Raw genomic sequence first — 9,323 nt, 5'->3', positions numbered from 1 at the left:
CAATGTTTTCTTTCCTCCTCGGCATCCCTTGTATGCATGCAATTTGCCCAATTGTGTTTGCTTTCTTGTTTTGCAAAGCACCACTCTTTCCAATTAATCAAGTGCAGTGTGCTAATTAAATTTAATTATGGCAGATGGGTTTGAAAAATGTGTTATTTTCAAAGGTTGACAATGTGTTTTATTAATTTCATTAACTAAATAAAGTCTTGCGCGCATCAACTGAAACACGTTTGCATCTAGGTCAGTCTGCACAAGCAACATCCTGCCTTTCTTGCATGATTGCCCACATTTATTCCCCAACCTGAACTGTCTCTCTGGTTTTTCTGTGCTTCTGCTCAGTGCTTCTCCACCTCTGGGTTGAAGAGGTTAAAGTTGAACCCACATTCCTACTGGCTTCTTGGTTCACCTCTGTGTAATCCCCCACCGTCTGTGGCCCGAATCCTGGCCAGCGGCAGATGTAGAGCTCATCTCAGCCAGTCCCGCTACGCTTTCTGAGTCCATCTGTCTCCAAACATGTCTGCTCAGTGAGCCGCTTTTCATGCTGCAGCGCCACCATAAGACTGTGCTGCGGTTTTAGTGATTTTGAGCCAATCACGAGATAAAACAGCACAGAGGCCTCAACAGTGAGAAGAAGTATGCCCCCTGCTGAAGAAACCAAAGTGATCTTCATAAAGCATTTTACAGGAGTCGTATACAAAACAAAACAAACAAAAAAAAAAAAAAAACATGGAGATAATTTGATCAAGGTTAAGATGTGTGCACATGTAGGCACTTCATGCTTTTCTGTAGTTGGGAAAAGATGTTTCAGATTGATGAGCATCATTTTTGTGTTTATAAACTTCCTAAAGTATGAAAAAAGCTGAATGTTTTTCATAAGTCTGTTCTCACCACAAATTACTGACCCTGCATTGTAAATTGCACTCTTCGTGTTTGTAATATATAAGTAGGCCACTGAACAAAGAGTAAAAGGCAGTCGAGCAAAAGAGAGGGTTTTCATTGGCCTGCACTGTTAGGTGACGTGTACAATAGGTTTAAAGAAGTAAGGTAATGAAAACAGATGTTCTCTAAAAATATACAGTATATTTATGTATACTGCACAGTGCCTACAGATGCAACCTAATAAACTAGAATATCATCAAAAATAATTTTTCTGTAAGTCAGTTCAAAAAGTGCACATTACATATATTGATTTATTGCAAAGAAGAATGATGTATATTGTCTATGTACAGCATATGCACTCAATACTTGGACTGAGCTCCTTTTGCAGAAATTACTGCATTATGGAGACATGGCCTTCAACTTGTCTGCATTGTTGACTCTGGTCCTTCTTATCTTTTTTCTTGACAAGAGCTAATATATTCTTTATAGGGTTTAGTACAGGCCCATTTGATGGGAGCACCGTGGTTATTATAGCAGGTATTGGTATTTTTTTTCAGTATACGCAGGGGTTTAGTCCTATTGAAAAAAAAATATAATAAATCACCATCTCTTTTAAACTTGTTAGAAGGTGGAAGATGGACTTGATAAAACACAGTGGACCTACACCACTACAACATGTGGCTCCCCAAATTATTACTGACAATAGAAACTTCACAATGGACCTCAAGCAACGTGGCATCTTTGCCTCTCCACTCTTCCTCCAGACTTTGGGATCTTGATTTTCAAATAAAATGCAAAACCTACTTCCATACAATATTGGATGCATTGTGTTCTTTTGAAACCCCATTTGGCTCTTATCAAACTCTGAAATCGTCACACTTCTTAATTTTCCATTCTTTGAAAACGTTCACTTTGAGGATAAAATGTTAAATTCCTCTAATATCCCATGCACTAATAAATGCCATGACAAAAGATAACCAATGTTGTTCACTTAACCTGTCAGTAGTCATAATGTTATGCCTGATCATGTACATAGTCCCAATTAGAGTTAATTACATCCCAGCTGAACTCTAGGTTTTTGTGTTTTTTGTATATATCTAGGGTTGTTTAGGGTTTTCTTAATTTTCATAAACATTTCCTTATAGGCTTCATCACTTTAATAAATTCCATTGTGGTGGAATCTGTCATTTGTGGTTGATGCAAGTGGATAAGAGCAAGACTGTTTTTGCTGTAGTAGACTACATTCACTTTACAAAACGGTATTAAAAATATCCACATGAAAGCCATGTGAGCACTTTATCCTTTCTCTTTTTTTCTGTCTTGGTGACTTTCTCTTTATATCTTCCTTCTAGTAAATCATTATCTATTGCATCTGTCCCCTGTACAAGCCAGTGTGAGCGAGAGACTGCAGTGCCCTTTCAGAAAGGATAACTAAATCCCCACCAGAGATGCTTGAGTAAATGACCGTGGGAAACGTGTGAGCTTTAGAACACATGATACTCTGTCCACATGGAGGAGAAAAAAAAACCTTGGCTGACTAAATCTTCTAGTCTCTTGCCTGGTGTTTACCCCAATACCATATCATTCCAGATCTGAAATCCTGACCATCCTTAAAACCCCATTACAGATGCTAATCTCCAGCAGTGAGTTCTCTGCAGTCCTCACTCTGGGAGGTATTATGCTTTGACTGAATACTTTCACTTCTACTAAAAAAACCATAGAGATCTTTTTTAATCAAACATTTCCGTGCTTGCATATTTTGTTCAGGTTCTGCTTAGTTTTAATATTATAAATGACAAGCATATCATGCTTGTTTGCTGGGTTTTAAGATGCAGCAGGCTAGTCTACATCACTTTGCAAAACTATTCACATCCCTGTAACGTTTTTTTAATTTATGATATCACAGTCACAAACCTCAATGTATTTTATTGGTATCTTATGTAATAGGGGTTTGTAAAACCACCTTACAGTTGCAGTCTTTCAGATATGCCTCTACCAGCTTTGCACAACTACAGATTCATATTTTTGCCTATTATTCTTTGCAGAATAGCTCAAGTTCAGTCACAGTAAATGGAGAGCAACTGTACAGTTGAAATTTCAAGTCTTAACCTGGCATCTCAATAAGATTAATTTATGTACTTAGGCTTGACAATTCCATCACACGAATATGCTTCACTCTAAACCATTACATTGTTGCTCTCGCTGTATGTTTAGGATTGTTGTCCCTGCCCCAAGGCCTGTCTTTTGCAGTCTTTTTTTTTGTAGCACTAGTGAGCTTTATTTTTTTATTTGTTTGACAGTAAGCTGACAAGAATGGGATGGAGAGAGAGGTAAAACATGCAGCAAAGGTCGCCTGGACCTGGAGTCAGACCTGCGGCGGCTTCGTCGAGGTCTGAAGACTCTAAATATGGGTTACGCGGTTCACTGTTGCGCCACTACCGTGCTCCCAGCCTTTTGCAGTCTCTAGCATGTTTTCTTCCAGGATTGCCCTGTATTTAGCCTCATCCATTTTCCAATCAAGTAGTTTCTCTGTCCCTACTGAGAAAAAGCATCCACACAGCATGATGCTGTCATCACCAGAACCAGAATCAGGTGTGTTCTCTGTTCTTTCAGATTAAGATTGAACTGTAGAGGTTGACTTTGTTTAATAACTAGATGACAACGGTAGGCAACTGCTTGCATTGCATTTTACTTAGAGGTAAATCTACCCCCCCTCCTCTATTTTCGCGAAAATAGTTTTTACAGAAAACCATATGCTTACATATAATGTCTTTCAAGTGTTTGTTCAAAAAGGAATTGTTGGCTTTCTTTCAGTATCACTGATTTGTCTTCCTTTCACTTTGAAAGGGTTCTTGTAGAAGGGCAATAGTGTTATTATTATGATTATTCTTTAATATAATGTAAAAATGACAAAATATGACATTGCTGAGAGAGTTAAGTTATATAAATTATTACTTTGTGAAGTTAAAAGGATATATGGGGGTGAATAATAGTTGAACCTACTGTAGCCTTGAGGCTGGTCCAATTTCCACCCAGATATATTTAAATGGAATAACAATAAGTCAGTATGCAAGATAGAGATGTGTCATACAGACGTGCGAAGAGTCAAAAGTCAGCAGATAAAAGGATGCATCACTGTAGTGTTGCCAGAGCTAGAAAAACAAATTATACCAGGAAACACCCTCATTTCTGGGATGTGTACATGTCTCCACACAACTAGAAAACAAGGCTTTCAGATGTAGAGAGGAGAAATGGGAATAATTAAATTGAACCAGAAATCGAAGGAGGATCACTTTACTTTTTATCACTTTCAGGATGTAATCTTCAGGATAAATAGGGGAAACTGAGTTCTGACGGCAAAGTCAGATATAATTTTCACAAATCTGATACGATCTAAGCTAAGTGTATTTTTCAACCAATTCAAGATAAGTGGCCCACAAACAATGCACAAAAAATCAGTTTCTACTGCAGAACCTTTATGGTAAGGGGTCCTAAAGATAGAAATGTACTTCTGACATAGATATCTTTATCAGTCTGACTATGAGCTGGATTTAAGGCTTTCTCTGTGTTACTAAACCCTGGGGGAAATTGTGTTCAAGTGTACACAGTTGAAAACGTACTAGAGCATTCACTTTTAGTTTAGCGGGGAAATATCAAGGCAGTTTCCATAGAGCTCAGTTTTATTGATTTTTATTTCACAAAGATGAAATGTCAAAGATTTTGTCTGCTTTTCTGTTATCTCTGCCTGAGGGTTCTCTCAATCAAAGCAATAATAAAATATGTAATTTGATGACACTATAAAGTAGAGTGTGAGTTATGATACTCTCCTCAACAGCTGGTAGAAATCTGTGTAATGTGAACATTCATGTTTATGTATGAGGTTCATGATTTTTGTATATTTTTGGCTCTGTGGCATGTCCTTTCTACCAGAATAATTCTACCATATTGTTAGTTAATGTACTAGTAAACTCTAAATTAGTCTTTTTCCCAGATGCTGTTTTTCCAGAGCCCATGGAATTCTCATGTAGCATATGCATCATTAAAATCAGTTTTGAATTATTATCGGTTCATTGAATTACTTATTTTGAAAGGTTTATTCTAAGCCAATAAGAAAACAGATACAATACAAAAATAAAAATAAGTACAATGTACTACAGAATACAAAATAATAATAATAATAATATTAAAAATAATAATAACTTTGAAAGGAGTGGGAGGAAGAAACATTTATATACTCAAATCCCCAATTCCCATTCCTTGATAAATGTGATTCATTTACAGCTTACTAATTATTCACCGTCATATCAACATAGCATATTACATTAATAATACATAAAGAAAACAATCAACTTATGCAATATATAGTTATTAAAACCAGAATAAAAAAGTATTCATTCCATGTCTTGTGACCAAAAAATTTCTTTATATCTTGATTTTAAATAGATGAATATTTGGACAATGAATGAGCAGCAATCCCAATCGGTTCCAAAGTTTAACATCACACACACAAACACACACCATCTTCTCCTAGCATAACTCTCAATTCATCCTGGAAATTCTCACAAAGAGGAGACAGGGATGCAATTAGAAAAGTTTATTAGTGAATGTTTATTTATTTGGCGCTCAGACCCCAGTGGAGGACATGAATGCTGAGAATGACATGAATTTTCGTTTAAACTCCATTATACATATACCAATATACCAATACAATAAGTGCAGTACATTATATTCCAATAAGAATTTACCCTTGTTAATAATTGAGATACTTTGTGTGTGTCTGATGTGTGGTTTTCTGTTCAATTTGCTATCGATAGTTATTGCCAAGAATTTAATTTCTGACATGGAATCAATACCAACACCATCTATATTTATTCCTGAGTTTAAATTAACCTTGTGAATTTTAGTTTAGGTACGTCGTTTATAATATTCTATGTTAAATCACCATAACTATTACTAGAGTAATTTATATTGGAGTCCTCCACACATAGAAGTTAATTTAATACTTTGATACATTAAATATGTCAAAGCAACTTTGGACCCAATACAGATCCCTGTGGGACTCCACAAGCAATGCACAAAAAAACCTGATTTAAACTCACCATACATACTGTTGCCTTTTATAAATACTTTATCTGAAAATAACTATTATATTGTTGATAAGCAGGTGCAAAGAGTAAAGCAAACGCTGCATTAACATTACATTGTTTTCTTTTTTAAAGCCTATCCTTACATTTACGTTACACTTATATTTCAGAGTAACGTGTAAACAATCCTATGTTTTTTTTTTGTTTTTTTTTTCTTCTATTCAGTCAAACAGAATTAAATTGAAAGCCCTGGACTGTCAGGCATTATTGTAATAATATGTAGTTTATGGTTTAACCACTCAAAATTGCTACAAGTTCCTTGTTAGTGCATTTCTCTATTAACAATCACACTGAATTTTATTAATTGCAAGACCCTGTCTCTGTGCTGTATGCTGAGGTGCAAAATCTACAATGTTTTACTGCATGGGTGTAATGAAATTTAAGCTCACAAGAGGAGAAGGAAAAACTACACAAAGTTCCTTAGACAAGAACAAACACAATTTTAAAATTGTTTTAAACAAAATCACAAATACCACTTCTTTTTGTTTCACAAAAAGATTAACTCAGTTCAGATTCTACATCTCGAAGTAATGCATTTTAAGACAAGCATGTATTAAAATCACCTCTTTGTATTTTTTTGATGGAAGAGTAAGAGTTTAATAAAAGATCAAATTAAAATGAACCAAAGTACTGTTGGGACCAATGTGTCTTACGATATTAGCCTGGGTAGTTTTAACTAAACACTGACTGAGAACTTTTGATCCAGTTCATTAAACAAGAAACTGGAAACAGTCTCATCATTCTTCACAGACCACTGTTGAACTTGGAAGTTGGGCCTCAGAGCTGGAAATTGCCTCACACCCAAGTAAAAGGGGTTCTGTTTCCAAGTTGGAAAACATTGGGATGTGCCATTTATTTTGGTGCCAACAGTTATTAGCAATGCATGTAGATAACAATATATATTGCTCTCAATTGTTCACGAGTAGATACAGTTTTTGCATTTCTATTTGTGTCACTGAAAAATTCCGACATTCAGAAAGGCAAATGAATATTTAATGCACACGGCCATATTGGATACCAAATATGATGTTCCACAGTGGGTTCTGACTTTCCCAGTTGGAATTCCCACTTTATGGGCCATTCTTGTTTTTTGCTTTTTTTCCTATTTGGGAACTTGGAAAATCTGACTTGGAAATACAAAGAGATTGCACCATAAGCAGTGACCTTACCAAACATCACTAAACCACTTTCAGAGTTTAAAATAAAAAAAACTATATTATGTAGCAGCAATAACTAACTATGAATGTCGTTGTCCAAATTACAATTTTTGTCAATAAATGTTTTATCAAACATTGGAGACCCTCATCTTTTCTAACCTGATAACTGTTCTTTAAGAATTAAACTGAAAAAAAAAAATAAAAAATACCTAAATATTTCTGGTTAGTGAGTCAGCTTACAGTTTTTTTTCAATCAAATTGTTGGTAGTCTTAACATTTGACATTAATCACTATGGCAAAGTTTTGAGGTTAAAAATGTAACCCAGTATGCTGCGTCAAACCTTAACCCAGTTGTCTCCTTAAATCTTGTCATGGATAGAGTCTATATTTAACCTGGTAGTGGGTTAGCAAAAAAACCCAAATTTGGTTGTTGTTTTTTAGAGAATGGCATGGTAATCCAGCAATTTAATGTATTAGAGTGTACTAATATTGTGCCAGTCCTAGGCAGCTTGAAATACATAGTGTCATGTATGCAATGTGAAAAGTCTTGAATACAGTTTGATTTCACACTAAAAGTACTGTTTGGATAAATAGACATGTTTTACTCTGCTTGCTCACATCAACAATACAAGCCCTCTGACAGTACTTTTTGTGCAGATTGCATTATTTTAAAACAAAGCAATAGGTAAGAAGACATTTAAATTCCCTCTTGAGAGAAGAAGGAAATCCTACAGTTAGGTGATAATTATCCGATCAAAACTTAACCACCTCACACTACACCTACAATTCACATCTTCTATTATGTTTGACATTAATTACATTTACATTAATGTGGCAGTACTAGCGCTACGGTGTAATTGGCAGAAAACTAAACAGGTCACATTTCCTCATTCCTCATTCTGATCACATTTTGCATTGTATCACCCAACTCAGCAGGGCAAATCCCCCCATTTTGCTGCAGGACCTTGCAGTTATAGAGGATCAACAGCTTGGTTCAGGCAATAAAAAAAAAAAAATCAATCTTAGATCTGCTGGATCCCATGTCAAAAACAATATCTTAATGCCTTTCTGGGTCAGTATTCATATAAATAAACATTTGGATTTTTCAGTTTTAGAACTGAATAAATCATGTTATTAACAGCATTTTAAAATGGTTACAATCCCATACATATCAAATCAGACAGAAATGACGGAGCCTATAATGTTTATAGTTTTTTTTAAGTGACTAAGTCATGGTCAAACTAAATGTAAAATTATGTTACCAAACTAATCAGTAACACATGCTGCATGGCTAGCTGGCACTATGTCTGTATTGGATCCTCTTAGGCCCCCTTTTAAAGGTTCCTCAGGGAGTCTTTAATGGAGCAACAGCTGTGCCATTGCTATTTCTCATTTAACACAGTTAGAGGCTGCCTTTCTTATCACGGGCTGAAAACAAAAACACCAGGTCACCCTTCCAGCACTTCCCTCTTTTGCTATAGATCCCTAACATGATTGTCAACTTTCAAAATTTAATAGAGCTTCTTGGGAATTGCTTTGTGAGTTTGACTGAACCCCTGGTAGAAAACAAAGCCATCAGTTTCCTGGGAGCAGAGCCTTCCCTCTGGTCACTCTGTTTCCCAGCACACAGGCAGCAAAGGAACACAAAACGAACCACACACATAATCATACTAACACCCAAGACGACAGTCTAATATAATTACGTACAAACCAATTATTCAAGCAATCAGTCTCAGTTTGATGATGTGTCAACACTCTTTGTCAGTTCTACTTTCCAAATTGTTCTTGAGTTGCATCCCTAATTTTGTATTCATACTAAGCATCAATAAAAGCTTGCACTCTCTCCTCAGTTCTAATCATTACATAGCAATCAACAGCGAAGAAAATGTAGAGGAGAGGTCAGAAGTCAAGATGTGAAATTTTACAAAAGTGAGAATTTAAATGAGCCTCTCTTCTAGTTATCCTCCCACAGCAGATGTCCAAAGTGAACTACTTCAGCACATTTTGCCTCCTTGTCATGATGGGTGAGGAGGCTAAACAATTTAAGAAGAAAAAAAAAAAATTCCAAGACAAAAATAGTTGCAGATGAGCTCAAGTTTAGGTGATAAACACTAGTGGCTGTCAAACAGTAAAATAATTTTCA

Source organism: Girardinichthys multiradiatus, chromosome 8 (assembly GCF_021462225.1).
Source record: "Girardinichthys multiradiatus isolate DD_20200921_A chromosome 8, DD_fGirMul_XY1, whole genome shotgun sequence".
In the NCBI taxonomy this organism is placed as follows: Eukaryota; Metazoa; Chordata; class Actinopteri; order Cyprinodontiformes; family Goodeidae; genus Girardinichthys; species Girardinichthys multiradiatus.
The sequence above is the reverse complement of the archived record's forward strand: the minus strand, read 5'-3'. Positions refer to the sequence as shown.